The sequence below is a fragment of the Pteronotus mesoamericanus genome, unplaced genomic scaffold (genome assembly GCF_021234165.1).
Source record: "Pteronotus mesoamericanus isolate MK-2021 breed Mesoamerican mustached bat unplaced genomic scaffold, CSHL_Meso_final scaffold_125, whole genome shotgun sequence".
Lineage (NCBI taxonomy): Eukaryota > Metazoa > Chordata > Mammalia > Chiroptera > Mormoopidae > Pteronotus > Pteronotus mesoamericanus.
The window spans coordinates 8,058,521-8,076,410 of NW_026555304.1; the positions used below are offsets into that span (position 1 = coordinate 8,058,521).

Genomic DNA, 17,890 nt, shown 5'->3' on the forward strand with positions numbered 1-17,890 from the left:
TCCTGATCATGAATGTTCTGACTCCACGCAGTTCCACATCCATGTGCCAGAGAGTAATGGTCCTAACTCCACTGTAAAAGCTTCCCTCAAACCATCCCAAACCATGCCCTGTGCATTTTTTTGGCTGGTGCTGACTTGGATCTTTTTTTGCTGTTATAAAACTGTAATTCTTAAGTATAACACTTGAGTTCTTCTGGTAAACTGTTAAACCTGAGAGTCATGGGAACCCCAAATTTGTACCTCACTGGTCACAAGTGTGGTGGCCTAGGGAGCCCCCAGGCTGCAGCTGGTGTCTGCAATAAGAACTATGTGAAGGATGATGCTAGGCCAATACAATGTGACCTCATTCTGAGCTGCTGTATGCCAGGACTGTAGTGCAGTGATACACAGATCTACACTGCTCTCTAGTATTCCATCACCAATTATTTGTTGATCAATATGAAAGGAGATAACTCAAAAGACTGCCTTAGTGTATTTCCTGATAAGCATCAAAAGCAGTTTATTATCTACAATGTAAAATTTTTATGTTTGCTAATGATGTCATCACTTAATACATTAAGACACCATGTTATTCTATTAAAACTTTTTATATTTTTACAACTATTTAAATATAATTGATTTCATTTAAGATCCCTAGTATTTTATTTATTGTGTTCAGAAATATTCTGAGAGAGCATTCAGAGGTTTCATCAGACTGCTAAAAGGTCCATGGCACAACCCCCACCTAAAACTACTTGCAACAAACAACTGTGAATCTCTGATGAGGATACTTGGAGACATCAATGGAAAAAATGAACAAGTCCTTCCCTGACCTGTGTGGTTCAGTTGATTGGGCGTCATCTCAGAAAGCAAAAGGTCATCGATTCAAATCAAGGTCAGGGTACATGCCTGGGTTGTAGGTTCAGTACTCAGTTGGGGTGCATTCAAAAACCAACTGATCAATATTTCTCTTTCTCCCTCCCTTCCCCTCTCTCTAAAAATAAATAAAATCTTTTTTTAAAAAAGAATGAACTCCTGGTAGAAATGACTAATAATTTAGACCTCTCCTGAAAGCTAACAAATAAGATAGACAAATAAAAAATAACATCTAAAGAACATCCTTAACAGAAACTATCAGGAACCAGGATTTCTTATTGGAATGACTAATTTCAAGTCAGAAGAGCCTAGAACACTTTGTCATACCAGAAGCCAGGAAGCCATCAAAGCCAGGAAGATTATCACTGGAGTGGAGTCAAGGAGACAAAGACAGCTGTTTTTCACTATTTTATTGACTTCTACATATGATTGAAAATTTCCATGACAAAACTTGCACACACACTGACACATACACTAAACTATGCTTGAAGATATCAAAGAATTTGAGGGTAGTAGAGCTCAAAGGCACAATTTAGCCTTTGGAACCATTTTACCCCTGAGAACAACAACGAAGTGTTAAGAACAGCTGAAAGGCTGACAGCTTTGCAAGGCAAGAAGGCAAAGGCCAGAACCCAGGGTCTACCAAAGGAAGGAGAGGGCTGGTGAACCCACTTCACATCAGCTGAAATCATAACTTGCTCTCAGGAGCTGGAGTAATGGTAAGGAAGCCAGGCTAAGAACTGCAGCTAGTTGCAGCTTCTCTTTACCCTAAAACTGAACTGAGGTGATCCCAGGCTGTCCATTCCCTCAGAAGCCTGGCAGAAACAAGCATAAATTCTTTCCAGAAATATCATCCTTGACCCCAATTATTTCAAACAATTTTTAAAATGCAATCTTTTACTGCATATGCACACACATAAAATGCAGCAGCAAGAGACAAAATAAAAACTAGGAGAAACAGCTCTGGCTGGTGTGGCTCAGTGGACTGAGTACCAGTCTGCAAACCAAAACACTGCCTGTTCAACTCCCAGTCAGGGCACATGCCTGCATTGCACGCCAGGTCCCCATTTGGGGCAGTGTGAGAGGCAACCAACTGATGTATCTCTCGTACACCGCTATTTCTCTCCCTCTTGGAAAATAAATAAACAAAATGTTTTTTTTTTAAAAAACCAAACTAGAAGCAATAAATAAGAGACCAAAAACGGCAAACCCAGGGGCTGCCAGGTATTGGAGTTGCAAAATTGTAATTTAAAGCTGGGGGAAGGAGAGTACAGAATTAGATAATAAATCAGACCCTGACTGGCATGTCTCTATTGGTTGGACACTGTCCCACATGAAAGGTTGCTGGTTCAATTCCCAGTCAGGGCACATGCCTGGGTTATAGGTTCAGTCCCTGGTCAGAGGACATGCAAGGGACAACCAATAAATGTTTCTCTCTCACATCGATATTTCTGTCCCTCCTTTACTCTCTCTCAAAAAAAATAAAATAAAATAGCTGTATCATGCTCAGAAGAGATAAGGCATAGAAAACTATCAAAGAATAAGATTTTCCAAAGTAAAAAAATACAGTAAATGCAATAGATGAAGATTAACAGTACATTATTCTTGTTAACAATTAGTGAACCAAGAGAAACGCAAAGAAAATATCCAGGATGAACCATGGAGAGGGTGAGACTGGGAAGATCTAACATGCATTTAAATGGACTCTCAGACATTAACACAGATTCAGTGTTATGTCTGAGACCTATAAATACAAACCATAAATAAAAAGAAATATACACCTAGACATCACAGTAAAAGTGTTAAAAACTAAATACAAAGGAAAAAAAGCCTGAATTTAGAAAGACAGACTCCATTCATGGAAGTTAAATACATATACTTTTTTGTAGTGAGAATAAAGCAAGTTTCAGTCAAATAGGAAACAAAGAAAGATGCCAGGGATCAGGTGCCACTGTGAAAAAAAGTGAAAAGTACATAGGTCAACCCAAGAGTGAGTTACACCCATTGGAGCACATGTTAAACTGATTTCTTACAGAAAGAATGGACACTGAAGAGGTAATTGAATAACTTCTTTCAATGCCATAGAAGAAAACTTATTCTATACACAACAAAAATATTCTTCAAAAAGGTCAATCTGAGATTTATTTCGACTAACACATACTCAGAGAATTCAGCATCAGCAGTCATACAACAGGTAGGAAACATATTCAGGCAGAAGGAAAATGTTCAAAAATGGAGGACTGCAATTATATCATGGAATGAAGAGCAATTAGGAGGGTTAATTTAAAAGGCTATTGACTGAACAAATAAACAATGTCTCAATATACAATGCATGCAGAATTGTAACAGCACAACAGTAATAAATTACTGAAAATGACATCCATGGAGTTTACCCAAGAAAAGGGAAAAACCGAATACTAGATATTGATAGGTCAAAGATGCATGTTTTAAGTAACTTTCAGGTTAACAGGAAAAAAACAGTAAAGATTAACACACAATAAAAGAAGAGGGACTTCTGGCCAAGATGGAGGCAGAGGTAGAGACACCTTCCCTCCTTGCACAACAGAATGAGGAAAACAACAACAAATTTAAAAACAAAAAAAGACCAGAACTACCAGAAAACCGAACCATACAGAGGTCTGACAACCAGGGAGTTAAAGAAGAAACATTCATCCAGACTGGCAGGAGGGGCAGAGCCAGGCAGCTAGATCAGAGAAGATGATCAGCAGGGCAGTGGATGAAGGGCAAGGCAGGCAAGGCAGGCAAGGCAGGCAAGGCAGGCAAGGCAGGCAAGGCAGGCAAGGCAGGCGGTCCCACATTTGTGTGCAGATTAAGTCAGAACAGCTGGGGAGCAAGGCAGATGTCGCAATCCAGGATTCCAGTGCAGGAAAAGCAAGCCTCAAAACCTCTGGCTGTAAAAATCTGTGGGGGATGCAGCAGTGACAGAAACTCCCAGCCTCACAGGAGACATCGTTGGAGAGACCCACAGGGTCCTAGAATGTACACAAACCCACCCACCCGTGAATCAGCACCAGAATGGCCCAATTTGCTTGTGGGTAGTGGGGGAATTGACTGAAAGCCAGCCAAGAACAAGCAAGCAGCACTGTTCCCTCTCAGACCCCTCCCTCACATACAGCATCACAACACAGGAACCTGGGTTGCCTGCCCTGGCGAATACCTAAGGCTCCACACCCCTTCCAACTTAACAGGCATGCTCAAAGAAATATGGCCCAAACAAAAGAACAGATCAAAGGTCCAAAAACAGAACTAAGCGATGAAGAGACAGTCAACCTACCAGATGCACAGTTCAAAACACTGGTAATCCGGAGTCTCACAGAAATGATTGAGTACGGCCACAAAATGGAGGAAAAAGTGGAGGCTATGCAAAGTGAAGTAAAGAAAAATATGCAAGGAACCAACAGTAAAGGGAAGGAATCTGGGACTCATATCAATGATTAGGAGCAGAAGGAAGAGATAAATATTCAACCAGAACAGAATGAAGAAACAAGAATTCAAAAAAAATGAGGAGAGGCTTAGGAATCTCTGGGACAACTTCAAATGTTCCAACCCAAATCATAGGGGTGCCAGAATAAGAGGAAGAGCGAGAAACTGAAAACTTACTTGAAAAAATAATGGAGAACTTCCTCAATTTGGCAAAGGAGAAAGACTTTCAGGAGATCCAGGAAGCCCAGAGAGTCCCAATGAGATTAGGCCCAAGGAAGCACACACCACAGTACATCATAATTACACTACCCAAGATTAAAGATAAGGATCTTAAAAGCACTAAGACAAAAGGAGAGAGTTACCTACAAAGGAGTCCCCACAAGACTATCAGCTGACTTCTCAAAAGAAACCTTACAAGAAAGAGTGGTTGCAAAGAAGTATTCAAAGTCATGAGGCAAGGACCTACATCCAAGATTACTCTATCCAGCAAAGTTATCATTTAGAATGGAAGGGCTGATAAAGTGCTCCCCAGATAAAGTCAAGTTAAAGGAGTTCATCATCACCAAGCCCTTCTTACATGAAACGTTAAAGGGACTTACCTAAGAAAAACATGAAGACCAAAAACTATGAAGAGTAAAATGACAATAAACTCACAACTATCAACAACTGAACCTAAAAAAAAAACCAAACTAAGCAAACATCTAGAACAAGAACAGATTCACAGAAATGGGGACCAGAGTGAGGGGGAGGGTGGAGAATGGGGTAAAAGGTAGGGAATAAGAAGCATAAACAGTAGGTACAAAAAGGACAGAGGGAGGTTAAGAATCATAAAGGAAATGGAGAAGCCAAAGAACTTATATGTACAACCCATGGACATGAACTAAGGATTGGGGGGATGGTGGGAGGGATGGTGCAGGGCAGAGGAGAATAAAGGGGAGGAAAAGAGTGGGACAACTGTAATAGCATAATCAATAAAATATAAAATATTTTTTTTAAAGTAAAGGAAAAGGCAGTAAAATATGTATAAGAAACAGAAAGTACTTACAAAGATAACAAATTTAAACCCAACTATGTCCATTTTCTTTTATTTATTGATTTGAGAGAAATATGGATTTGCTGTTCCACTTATTTATGCAGTAGTTGGCTGCTTGTATGTGCCCTGACTGCAGATTAAACCCATAACTTGGCATTTTGGGATAATGCTCTAACCAAACTGAGCTTGCAGGCCAGAGCCACATGTCCGTTATCTTGTTAAAATGTTGTCAACAGACCAAATGTTCCAATTTAAAGAAATATTGTCAGAATGGATTTTTAAAATTCCAACTGTATCTTGTTGACAACAAAGTTATCTAAAACATAAACACATAGAAATATTAAAAACAAAGGGTACACACTAACCTAAGATAGTGTAGATACACAAATATTAAGAAAACTTTACTTCTAATAATACTTTTGCCTTAAGGAGGAACACAGTGATTTTTGAAAACAGCCCTGGCTGGTGTGGCTCAGTGGACTGAGCACTAGCCTGCAAACCAAAGGGTCACCAGTTCGATTCCCAGTCTAGGGCACATGCCTGGGTTGTGGACCAGGTCCTCAGTGGGGGGTGCACAAGAGGCAACCACACATAATGTTTCTCTCGCTCTCTCCCTCCCTCCCCCTGTCTAAAAATAAATTAAAATCTTTAAAAAATAAAATTTTTAAAAAAACAGAATTGATGAGGAAGGTACACAGTTTTAAATATATATGCACCTAATAACATAACTTCAAAATACATAAAGTAAAAATTACCAGAACTAAGGAGAATCAGACAAATTCAACATCAGAGTATAAATATATTTCTCTTGGAAACCAACACAAGCATCAGACCAAAAGGGGAAAAAAAGGTTAAGTAAGGATGTAGAAGACTATAACATGGCTAGTCAAGTTAAACTAACTGACAAATATAAAACATTGCATCCAACAAATGCAGAACCACATTCTTTCCAAGCACATACCAGACATTTACAAAAACCAATAAATTGGTTCCTCTCTTGGGCGATAAATCTTCAAAAATTTCATTAACTTTTAATATCACAATGTTCTGACCACAATGAAATTTGGAAATCAGTTAAAAAAACAAAACAGAGAACAGACGATTCTTAAAGCAGCGAAACTATTTTGTATTTCATACAATGGTGAATACACATTATGTATTTGTAAAAGCCCACTGAATATACACACCTCATGTAATCTATGGATTTGGATGATAATAATGTGTCTATGTAGGTTTATTGATTGTAACAAACGTACAATCTGGTGCAGTCTATGGGAGGCTGTGCCTGTGTGGGATCAGAGAGTACAGGAAAACCTTTACTTTCTGCTCAATTTTGCCGAGAACCTAAAAGTGCTCTTAGAAAGAAATTTTTTAAAAAAGGTTTATCTGTCAGGATAGGATAATAAGCATACAACGGTTACAAACCACCCCAGAAATCTTAGCTACCTGAGACAAATTCCCAGCACCCCCCGCCCCCATTCCTCCTCTTTTCTCCATCCTTGGCCCTCCAGCCCCCACTCCTCCTCTTTTCTCCATCCCTGGCCCTCTTCTCTTGGCCCACAATAAACACATAAAAGACATGTACTGCAAGCTCGGTGTGGAAACAGATCACTGGCAGGAAGGACATGTGGCAAATCTCACCACTACTCTTAAAAGTTTGTGTGAAAAGTCTCTTCTGCTCACATGTCATTGGCCAATACAAATTACACGGCCACACCTAACTTAGATGGCAGGAACCAGAGTGAGATACTACTCAAAGCCCACTGGGATGACTAAAATTAAAAACACTAACAAGAGCCACATGGTGGTGAAGATGTGGAGCCACAAGACTGCACTCACTGTAGCACAGCAGTCCCCAGCCTTTTCTTGCAGGGGTTGGGGGTTCGGGGATCAGGAGGCTGAACTCAAGGGATATTCACTTGTTCTCTGCCTCTCACCTCCTGCTCTGACCCGGAGGAGGCTGGGCGTCGAGGGATTGAACAGGAGGCAGAGCTCAGGGGAGCTTCCCTCGCTGCCGGGTTCCCACCAGGCCACAGTACTGGTCTGCGGCCCAGGGATTGGGGAACCCCTGCTGTAGCAGGAATAGAAACTGGTATGTCCACTTTGGAAAAGTCTGGTACTATCCATGAACACTAAACACAGGCATAACTCATGACCCAGCAATTCTACACAACAGAAAAGCACGGCAGAAACATGTGCCTCAATGTTCATAACAAGTCAACTCACGTGAGCCCCGTATCAGCCATGAAAATGAAAATGAGGTGAGTGCCTTGGACCACCTACCATGGGGAGCAGCTTCATCTACCATGGGAGCTTAAATGAATGACTCAGCTGCTCAGCTGAATCTATTACCACCACCCTCCACCCTCAGCCCCAGGCATCCCTTACACAGACTGTTTCTAGCAGGCAAGATGCTAAAGCAGGCCCTCTCCTGCAGGACAAGGAATGCCTCTGACCCAAATCTGGCTGGAAGCCTCCTAGCTGGCCTTGCTTAAACTTTCTTAGAACTGCGCTGTGGTCATAAGACTTTTTCCACCAGACATTTTCTCTATCCATTCCTCCACATGCATCAGACCTGCAGGAGGCTGGCCTCCCTGGTATTTCCCTCAATGCAGCCAGAGCTAATCCCAACTTGCCATCTCCTTGTTCTTGGAGAACCTGAACTAACAGTCTCAAACTGGAAATAACCAAATATCTAACAGGAAAATGAGTAGTCACAATACATGAAGAGACAGACTACAACTGTATATGACCACATAAGTAAAATTCATGATGAAATCAGTGGTAGTTCCACAATTGGTATGTCACAATCCATGGATCTATCACTACTTCTGTACCTACAGTATATTTCACAATATTTTTTTAAAAATTAAAAGAAAATACAAGACTGAAAAGTCAACAGTCCTCAAAATCAAAGGTGAATTTGCTATTAACATAAATTACAAAAAAGCAATTTGAGGCTAAAGTGTTGCTTTCTTACAGATTCCTCCTCCCCTTTTCTCCATCAGCTCCATCCCCCAGAGGTAACCACTGGTAAACCTTGGATAAATCTAATAAATATTGTGCAAATATTTAAAGCATAATATAGATACACAAATATCTTAACACACATCATGCAAAACAGACACATGCACATGTGTGCACATGAGAATATACAGTTCTACAGCTTGCCTCTCTCACTAAATGTTGTTTTCCATGCAGCATGATGAATTTTTAAATGGGTATAAAGACCATTTATTTTACCCTGTCTCCAATACTCTTACACATACATATTGGTACATTTGTGTTAATGCACTGATACAATAAACTTCCAGCAGTGGAATTGTTAGGCCAAATAAAGTATGTGCATTTTAAATTAAGTATAGTGAAGTCACCTTCCAAAAAGTCTCCACCAAATTACAGTTCCACCAATAACATGGATTATTTAAAGGCCACGTATTTTAGATGAACCTTACTTTACAAATATTTCAAAAATTGTGAAAAGTAATTATAAATAGAAAGTACATGGGATTGTTTTTCTCTTTTACTGAGTCAATTTAATGGGAAAACTTTATAGAATTAAACACCACCAAAGTAAACCAAAAAAAAATTACCAGTAACTATAACCCTGAGATTAATTCTAAATAAAATACCATTCAACAGACCAGCAACCTTAGAACCCAACTATTCCCACCGCATTTATCATCACCAGATCAATGCCAGCTAATTCCCACTGTGATTTCTGACCTACAGAGAACAGTAACCAGTGTGCTCTCAAGAATACTGGGTATACCTCACAAATGTCTTACAGCTGTGGGATAAGACATAAACTCTGAATCTCCCCAGGGTGGACATGGAGGTCATTCAAAATAAATCCATTCCAACATTCCAGTCTCCCTAAGTTTATGGATCCTTCCTCATACACAAAAGCAGTTCTAGCAGCTCAACTTCACTTAGCACAGGCCATCTTTTGAGTTTTTTTGGGTGATCAAACAAAGCCCTTTCTAATCTCGCAAGCTACAATCCTGAATTCATAATCTCTGCTTATGGGACCATATCAATAAACTCAACCTAACCCAACTTCATATTTCTTCCACCACTATCCCACACTCTTAAGATCCATTCGCACACATATTCCCCAGATTCTTATCTACACGGTCACAAACCAGATGATCCTCTGTACAGCAGAGCACCTCCTCATGAGTCATACTTTACACCTCACCGTTTGGAATCTGCTGGGACTATACTAAGAGAGGCCAATTACAGGTTTTTCAGGCAAATGGAAATTACATTTCTCAGGCACAAGGTGGAAAGGCTGCTTCTACTGGCAAAGATAGTTCAGCAGAATTTGGAATTCAAGGTCTCCAGCTCAATCAGAATCTGACCATATGCTCTTAATCCAATTTTCAGGATCCCATTCCTTACCAATCAGTGCTCTCACTTACAAAATTGGGAATTCAATTTGTACTTTTTGGGCAGACACAGAAACTTCCTTTCATGGAACGTGGGTTGGGAATTTAAAACCCTGAGCTCTTCATTTTGTTTCATAATTGTCTGAACTTGGCTGAATCACATTCCCCATTTGTGTCTGATTTGGGTGGGCCGCAAGAAAGATTCTTGCACAGCAGGCAGAGGGCACACTAAAGGGTACCTCTCTAACCTGCACCCATTGACCTTCCCACCCACCTCATTGACTCAACGCATAGTTGGACCTGCACCAGCTGCAGCAACTGCTTGTACCTTCCCCTCCCTGAGCTCCACTGCCTTCTGCGACAAATGTGTGTAGTTAGCTCCATGACAGGGACCCAGTTCTTACAGGCAATCTACAGGACCAAGCTCACAAACAACAGAACTGACATAGCTTTCAATCTGGCCTGCTGTGGCCTCCAGTTTGTTCGTGTTCTTCCCCACTACACATCTTCCTTTCCCAAATGCCTGCCTTGTGAATTTTAAACTCCAGCATCAGGCACACTGACAACAGCCTTTTTGTCTAAACTGCTCCATCAGCTCCCTCACATTAACTCTGATCCCCAACAACCACTGTTTGAGAGACCTCTCTGCAACAGACCAGTTATAAAAACACACAGCCTCCACCTTTCCTTGGACAATTCTATGACAGTTCCTATCCAGGTGGTCTGAGCACTCACAACCCAGGCACTAGCCAAATACTAGAACAGAAACTACCGGCAAAAACAGTAATAGTCTCTGCTTACACGAATCTCAGCCTTTTTGGGAAAATAAAAATTCATTAAATTATGTAAACTAACATAGTATTATTAATTTGATAAACACTAACAAGAACAGCAATGACTCTATTAGGAAGACTTGACTTTAGGGAGGTCAAGAAAAACTTCGGAAAATGGGTGGTTGTTGTAGCGGATATATGGGGTTTCCTGGACTACTGTCCCTACCTTTAATGTGCACGCACGCACATACACATACACACACAAATCATGAAAAAGCGATGCTTGCGACAAGCTCTGAAGTCTAGGAAAAATGGAACAGGGACAAAAGCATTCCAGGCACAGGGAAAGAAAAAGTGCCAGGCTCCCTGGTGGAGAAGGAAATGGTGGGCACAGGAAATGGTAGAAGGACCAGCAACATGTATAACAACAACAGAATATAAACAACTCAAGTGTTCATCATTAGGAAATAAACTGCAAGCACAAAAGAACAAAAAAGAGCTTATGTGAGGCGATCTCCAGAATATATTAAGTACACAGAAACCAGTGTACACAGAATTCTACATTTTAAGAAAACAGAGAAATAAAAATACATGCATGAGCTTGTATTTACAAAAATGAAACACTGAAAGAATAAACCAGAAACTAATAAATACGGAGCAGGAGGAGAATGGTTACAGAAAACAGGAATGAAAGTCTGTAAACATACATTTGTAATACAGCTTAAACTTCTGAACTACGTTAATGTTTTACATAATGGAAAAAAATACATTATATAGAACAATCCTTAAAAGTTAATGACTTCATGCAAATAAAGCTAATAATCAAGCTGTTAATTAGAGAGAAAAATATTTTTAAATGTTATTGTACTGAGTTGGCCAAAGTCTGTTACATTTTTTTCTGTATGATGACTCTAGTCGTGCTTAGTTATCTTTAACTTCATTCAAAATAATTTTGTTACATTGTATAATGATAACTGTCATATCAACATGCGTTTTTTTAAAAAGTTATCGAAACTGGTGAATTTTTATGCTGCCATTTTAACATGAAGATGGAAGAAGATATACAACATTTTCAGCGTATTATGCTTTATTATTTGAGAAAGGTAAAAAAACTGAAATGCAAAAAAAGATTTGTGCAATGTATGGAGAAGACACTGTGACTGATCAAACGTGACAAACTGGTTTGCAAGGTTTCTTGGTACTAATGACGTTTTAGCCAAATAATTCTTTGCTGTGGGGTTGTCTTATGCATTGGAAGATGTTTAGCAGTACCCATGACCTCTAACCAGTAGGAGCCAATAGCAGGAGATAATCCACATACTCAGAATATCCAAATCAATAAAGTTATTGGTGAAAATAAAAAAGGTGTCTTTTATTTTACGGAAAAAATGTAACAGACTTTTTGGCCAACCCAGTAATTCAGAATGTCAACTGTACATCTTTAGTGGATACATTTTAACAACAAAAATAACTAATAAAATGTAAACCTACTGTCGTTTTAATATTAGTTTTCAAAATACTATATATTGTAGGAGAAAGTAACATGTTGCTAAAAATGCAGATTTTCAATGGTATAAACTGAAAATATTCATACAAAATCAAACTTTATATATTTCCCAACTCTGACCAGTTAAAACAGGGGCATCCCAGTGGCAATCAGGATGCACACCACCAGGTTTTGGTATCTAAATTCCACTCCAGATAAAAGGGGTTAAAAGAAATAGCTGACAAATACTGGGCTGGAAAAATACAAAATGTGCCCCAGGCATCTTATGTCAGGAGCAAGACACAGTTCATAGAATAATGGGGGTGTAACCAAGGTAAGAAAACTACCTTGAAAGGACACCACCATACACACAAGTTAACACAAACTGAAGAAAAAGAGTAACTACTTGATTCACTGAACACACAAAAAACCACGGGCCACAGTGGTACTAGAGAAAAAAGGCAAAAAGAAACTAACTCACAACTAACACATCATTTGCAGGCAGATCCAAAAATTAAATCTAGGCTATTAGTATATAAGCAAAGTGATCAACTTACTATAAACAAATATAATCTAAGTTTTAAAAAAAGCTGTTTTGCCTTTTATTTTAAAGACATTACTACAACCTGAACACATCCAAAATGGAATAAAATGTTTTACCAATCTTTTCATTTACTCTCTGAAATTTGGATAAATACCCATATTGTATCCAACATTAAGATACTGCAATACTCCAAAAAGTAAACACATTTAACATCCTAGTGATTCCAGACCAATTCCTCCGGCCTCAAAAGCCTTCACCCACCTTCTCCATCAGGCCAGACTCTAGATGACTAAAGTTCCTACACTGTCAAGAGTCCTCCAATCCACCTTCATGCTGTTCCACACCTGTCAATGGCTTCCCCCACCTACAGGATAAACACCAACTGTCTTAATATGATATGTAGAATTATTTAAAATCTGGCCCCAAATTCATCCCTAGAAACACTGGCAATGCTAAACCACAGGTATTATCAGCAGTGGTGAACATCACCATGATCAATATCCACAGGGCACTTACTATATCCAGGAGCCACTCCACTGAAACGTACACTTAATGAGGTAGGTGTCCTCATTCATGCTACAAATAAAAATACACAGGAGTAAAAGATAACAAGGACCTTCTTTTGCTTGGGTTTCAAATCTACTATAGTCTCAAACACATTCTTCATGGCCTGTCTGTTCCTGCTATCCTTCCATCCTCTCCTAACCCTACTCTGCCAGAGCATCACCCTCTCCTCCCAGATACCCTCTGCATTTAATTTCCTCATTACATACATGTGTATCCTCTCTTTGTACCAGACTGTAAGGTCTCTAAGGGCACATCTTTATTATACCCATACATGACTTGTTCTAGAAAAAACCATACAGTAATTTTAGGACCATAAAATAAGCACCAAATAAAGATTTAACTAAAAATTAAATTGAATTCTGGGGTACAATTAAGAACTTCTTTAACATGAAAAAAATCATGTTAATAATTACAGCAAAGTTTGGCATCAGTTGCTCTTTTTCAGGTATTGTACTGGGAACTCTACAATCCATTTAATTCAATTCTCATAATAGCCTTATATGATAGGTTTCATCCCAGTATATAGATAAGGAATCAAAAGTTTAAAAAGGCTACATAATCAATCAGCTATGTGGCTTTGGACCAGGGGGTTGGATTTCAACCTGACTTTTTGAATTTAAAGGCCATACTATCTCCATGTCCAACTCCAAAGCTCATTTCCTTTTCACAATCCCCTAATGTCTTCCAAACTGAACAAAGTAGTTGATTCCTCTCTTCCAATTTCTATTTATTGAAGGCAAAAAAAAAAAAACCCCAAACCATTTAATTAGTCAATAAGCATAAAAAAGTATTTACATGGATTTATATTAACTGCTCTTTCTCAGAAAGTTAAGATTCTACTAACAGCTAACCCTAAAGAAATATCCAACAGCATTAATTTAATCTCTAAATCCATATTAATAACCTCAGAAACAACAGTATCCTTTTCATTTATTTCTAACATAGCAGGGAAAAAAATGTTAATTAAGGAATGGAAACAGAAGTTATAATGTAATCAGGTAAGTCATCAGGTACTAAAAACACTGTAATGAAACTTCTTCTGGTTAAAACTTTAAATTAATAACGCTCATAATTTCTTATCAATACAGTAACAGCCGAATCTGATGCAAAGGCACACACAAACCACATAACCCCTCGATTCACCATTAAAAAGAGTGGTACCGTTCAGATAGACTGTAATGAGAAAAAGAGAATCCAAAAAAACAAGTACCATGTAAGCAGCCTGTGGGACAACTTTGAGCAATTCGCTTCATAGAGGTGCCAGAGGAGAAGAGAAAGAGCAAGAAATTGGAAATCACCTGAGAAAATAATGAAAGAAAACTTCCCTACTTTGGTGAAGGAAAGAGACACAGAAGTCTAAAAAGCAGAGTCCCAAACAAGATGGATGCAAAGAGGCCCACGCCAAGACACATCATAATTAAAATGCCAAAGGTTAAAGATAAAGAAATGGGAGGGTGGGTATGGGAGAGTGGGTGATAGGTGAGGAGATTAAAAAGTACAAATAGGTATTTACAGAATAGCCACAGGGATGTCAAGTACAGTATAGGAAAGGGGGTAGCCAAAGAACTTACACACATGACCTGTGGACATGAACAAGGGTGGGGGAAATGCCTGAGGGTGTGGGGGGTGCTAGGTGGAGGGGAGCACAGTGGGGAAAATCAGGACAACTCTAACAGCATAATCAATAAAATATAATTTTTAAAAAAGGATACACTGTGAGGACCCCCATGACCAACGTGACCTAGATTTCTTGGGTGTTAATAGATATTACACTAAAAACAAGAAAAGGATCTGAAGCCAAATACAGAAATCACTAGTGCATTATTTTTCACATCCCAAATGTAAAAATATGAACTGTGACCCTAGGAGAGAAGAAATAGCACTGTTTTCCAAACTTTGGTCACCAAGGAACCCTTTGTTTATGCTACAGCATCTCTTAGAACTATAGATGTTCCCAGACTTACAATGGGGTTATATCACAATGCACCCATCATAAATTGAAAATGTTGTTAAATCGAAAATGCAACTAATACACCTAACCTACCAAGCATTATGGCTTAGCCTAGCTTACCCTAACCATACTCAGAACACTTACATTAGCCTACAGTTTGGCAATCACCGTTATCTTAAGTTTCATCCAAGGAGTAATTGCCTTCCTTTTACCAGAAACAAGACACACGGATGGCCGTTTTGTAGACATGCTGGAATGCAAAAACCCAAAACAATGTCTCCAAAACACTGGCAAAACAGTTCACTGTACATAGTTCTTGTTGTGAACACGTGCCTGACTGGGAGCTGCGGCTCCCTGCCCAGCATCAGGAGAAAGTATCGTACGGCATACTACTGGCTTGCAAACAGCTCAAAATTCAAATTTTGAAGTTCGGTTTGTGTTGAATGAATTATTGCTTTCACACCATTGTAAAGTGGAAAACCATAAATTGGGGGCAAAACCATAAATCTGTGGTGTCACAAAGAATTCACCTTAACCAACAGTGCTTCAGGTATTCCAAAACTAAGGTACCATTAGAAACAGCACTAGAGAAATTCCTGGATCGTTAAAAGTCTTCAAAAAAAGAAAACAAAATCCTAGGTTAAACATAAAGAGATGACCCAAGACCCATTTTCTTCATCCATTTCACAGCATTTTAACAGTATGACCCGACTCAAAAGTTTAGAAATAAAGAAATTCTATTTTATTCCTCACAAGAAACTGATTACTACCGATAATTTGACACATTGTGCAACTTTACCTATGGTCATCAAATCCAGTAATTAACGTTCTGTAAATTAGCAGCTACTACAATTTTTTGGTGTTTGCCCTTTAACTAAGGCTGGGAAGGGGAGTCAGGAAAAGTCTCATTTCATATGAGCCCCCTCTGAAATTTGGCAGCCTCTTAAAAGTTCACAACCTCAGAGTGTTCACAAACTCAGTATGTCCTAGTATAGTATAAATCCCCAAGTGTAGCTTTAATTCTCACTTCCTAACAAAAGCTATGTTAGAAAGCAATTACTGTATTCTCCATCAATCCTTCCCAAGTGCAAAGATCCTTCCAGAATATTCTATCAGAAGTTATATAGGTATTCGCATTTTTGTAGGTATGCCGTCTTCTGTAGAAATCACATTACAGTGTAACCCCTTAAGACACTTAAATGTATTTCGTGTTGCTTTGTGATATACAGCTAAAATACCCAAATAATCCACACCTGCTACTTCAACATGCCGGAAAAACCCTCTCCAAAACCCGAATCCCAGCCCTCAAATCGAAGAAAGCAAATAAATACGAAACTGCCTAAACAGATTTGGGGTGTCTATTTCAAAGCATTTATGGCGAAGGCCGTCACTAAAATGCAGCCTAGTTATAAAGGTGGGGGATCGCACCTCCAGGGGAGAGACGGGCAGAACCGAACCCAAGGCATTGCGCAGTTTCCGCGTCACGCGATTCATCTCCACAAAAGCTGCGGAATGCGCTCAAGGTCATCGTGAGGAAAAACTGTTTGAGTGTTTGTGAATGCACAGACCTCGCCACCCTCCCGTCCCGCGAAACGCGCCTAGGTCACAGGGTGCCGCGCTGCAAAAGAGGCGGTGGGCGTCACGGGAAGCCTCGAAAAGCCGCCTTCTCCACCAAGTCAACCGCCGGGGCCGGAGAGCAGCGCCAGGCCGCAGGATACCAGCCACGGAACACCCTCCTCTCTCCTCTCCTACCCTCCGTGGGGGTCCCAGCCTAGTCCCGCCTCGCACGGGATCCCGCACCACCTTGCCCCGGACAGGGTGGACCCATCCCCGTCCCCTTCCCTGCCCCCTCCCTCCCCTCCCTATATCCTTCCCACCCTCCCTACTGGCCGCAGGAGACTTGAACCCTCCCCCTCCCTCCAGCCCCTTCCCCGCATGGGGGGTCCGAAACCCCTCTCCAACCCTGACCACGTTACGCAACTCACCCCGCCCGCCCCCGCCGGCGCCCGCCGCATCGCCCCCCCACCCCGAGGCCGTGCCGCCCGCCCGGGACCGCGACGTCCGGAACAAAGCGCGCAGTGCGGCCGGGCCGGGGGCGGCGGCCATGTTGGCGGGGGCGGTGAACAAAGGCGAACGGCCGGAGGCCCCCGCCTGCAGCCCGGCCGGCAGGGGGCGCTGTGCAGGCGCCGCCCGCAACCCGGACAATGCGCCGGGGCCCGCTGCTCCCCGGGCGCCGCCGCCCCTCAGCGAGCCCGCCGCGCCCCCCTTGCGGCGCCCGCTTCCCTGCGGCACACTGGCCTCACCTGTCGGCCACCGAGGCCGCTGTCCTCAACCCGCGGGCCCCACCGTCCCGCGCCGTGCTCCCGCCCCGGCTCGACCGAGCCAGACGGCGCCGCCCCGCCCCCGCTCCTTCGCCGCCGCCGCCGCCGCCGCCGCCGCCGCCGCCGCCCGCCCCCGGCCGCACGGCGCACGCGCACTGCACCCGCCGACTACGCCGGCCGCGCCGCCAGGCCCCGGCCCCGACGGGCCGCACTGCGCAAGCGCCACGGGCAATGGGCGGGGCCTGGAGCTGCTCACCTGGCGGTGGGGTGGGCGGGACACGACGGAGTTCAGCAGGGCCCGGCGCTGGAAAGAGGCGTGACGTGCGGCGGAACGGGACTGACGCTACTCACCTGGCGGCGGGGCGGGGCGGTGGGGCGGGACCTGGTGTGACGGGACTATCTCTAGCGGGGCTCGGACCGGACGATGGGGCGGGGCCTAGGGCTTCTATCACTTGGCAGCGCAATAGACGGGCGGGGCTCCTGGGCCCCAGGTGCGTGCTGGGAGGGGGCTGTGTTCGGAACCCT

The 17,890-nt window shown here is 41.8% G+C and overlaps 1 protein-coding gene across 3 annotated transcripts in view; it reads right to left on the bottom strand.

The window, feature by feature from the left end:
- SPIN1 (spindlin 1) overlaps positions 1-17,644 on the bottom strand; it is a 76,021-nt gene extending 58,377 nt beyond the window's left edge. For 2 of the 3 annotated variants that reach the window (XM_054588069.1, XM_054588067.1), the window contains exon 1: positions 17,348-17,437. The gene's annotated coding sequence lies outside the window, so the exon portion shown is untranslated. Of the gene's footprint in view, positions 1-17,347; positions 17,438-17,621 lie in introns of those variants that run through there. The other variant, XM_054588068.1, reaches the window with a different exon arrangement.
- Between the last annotated feature and the right edge of the window lie 246 nt (positions 17,645-17,890).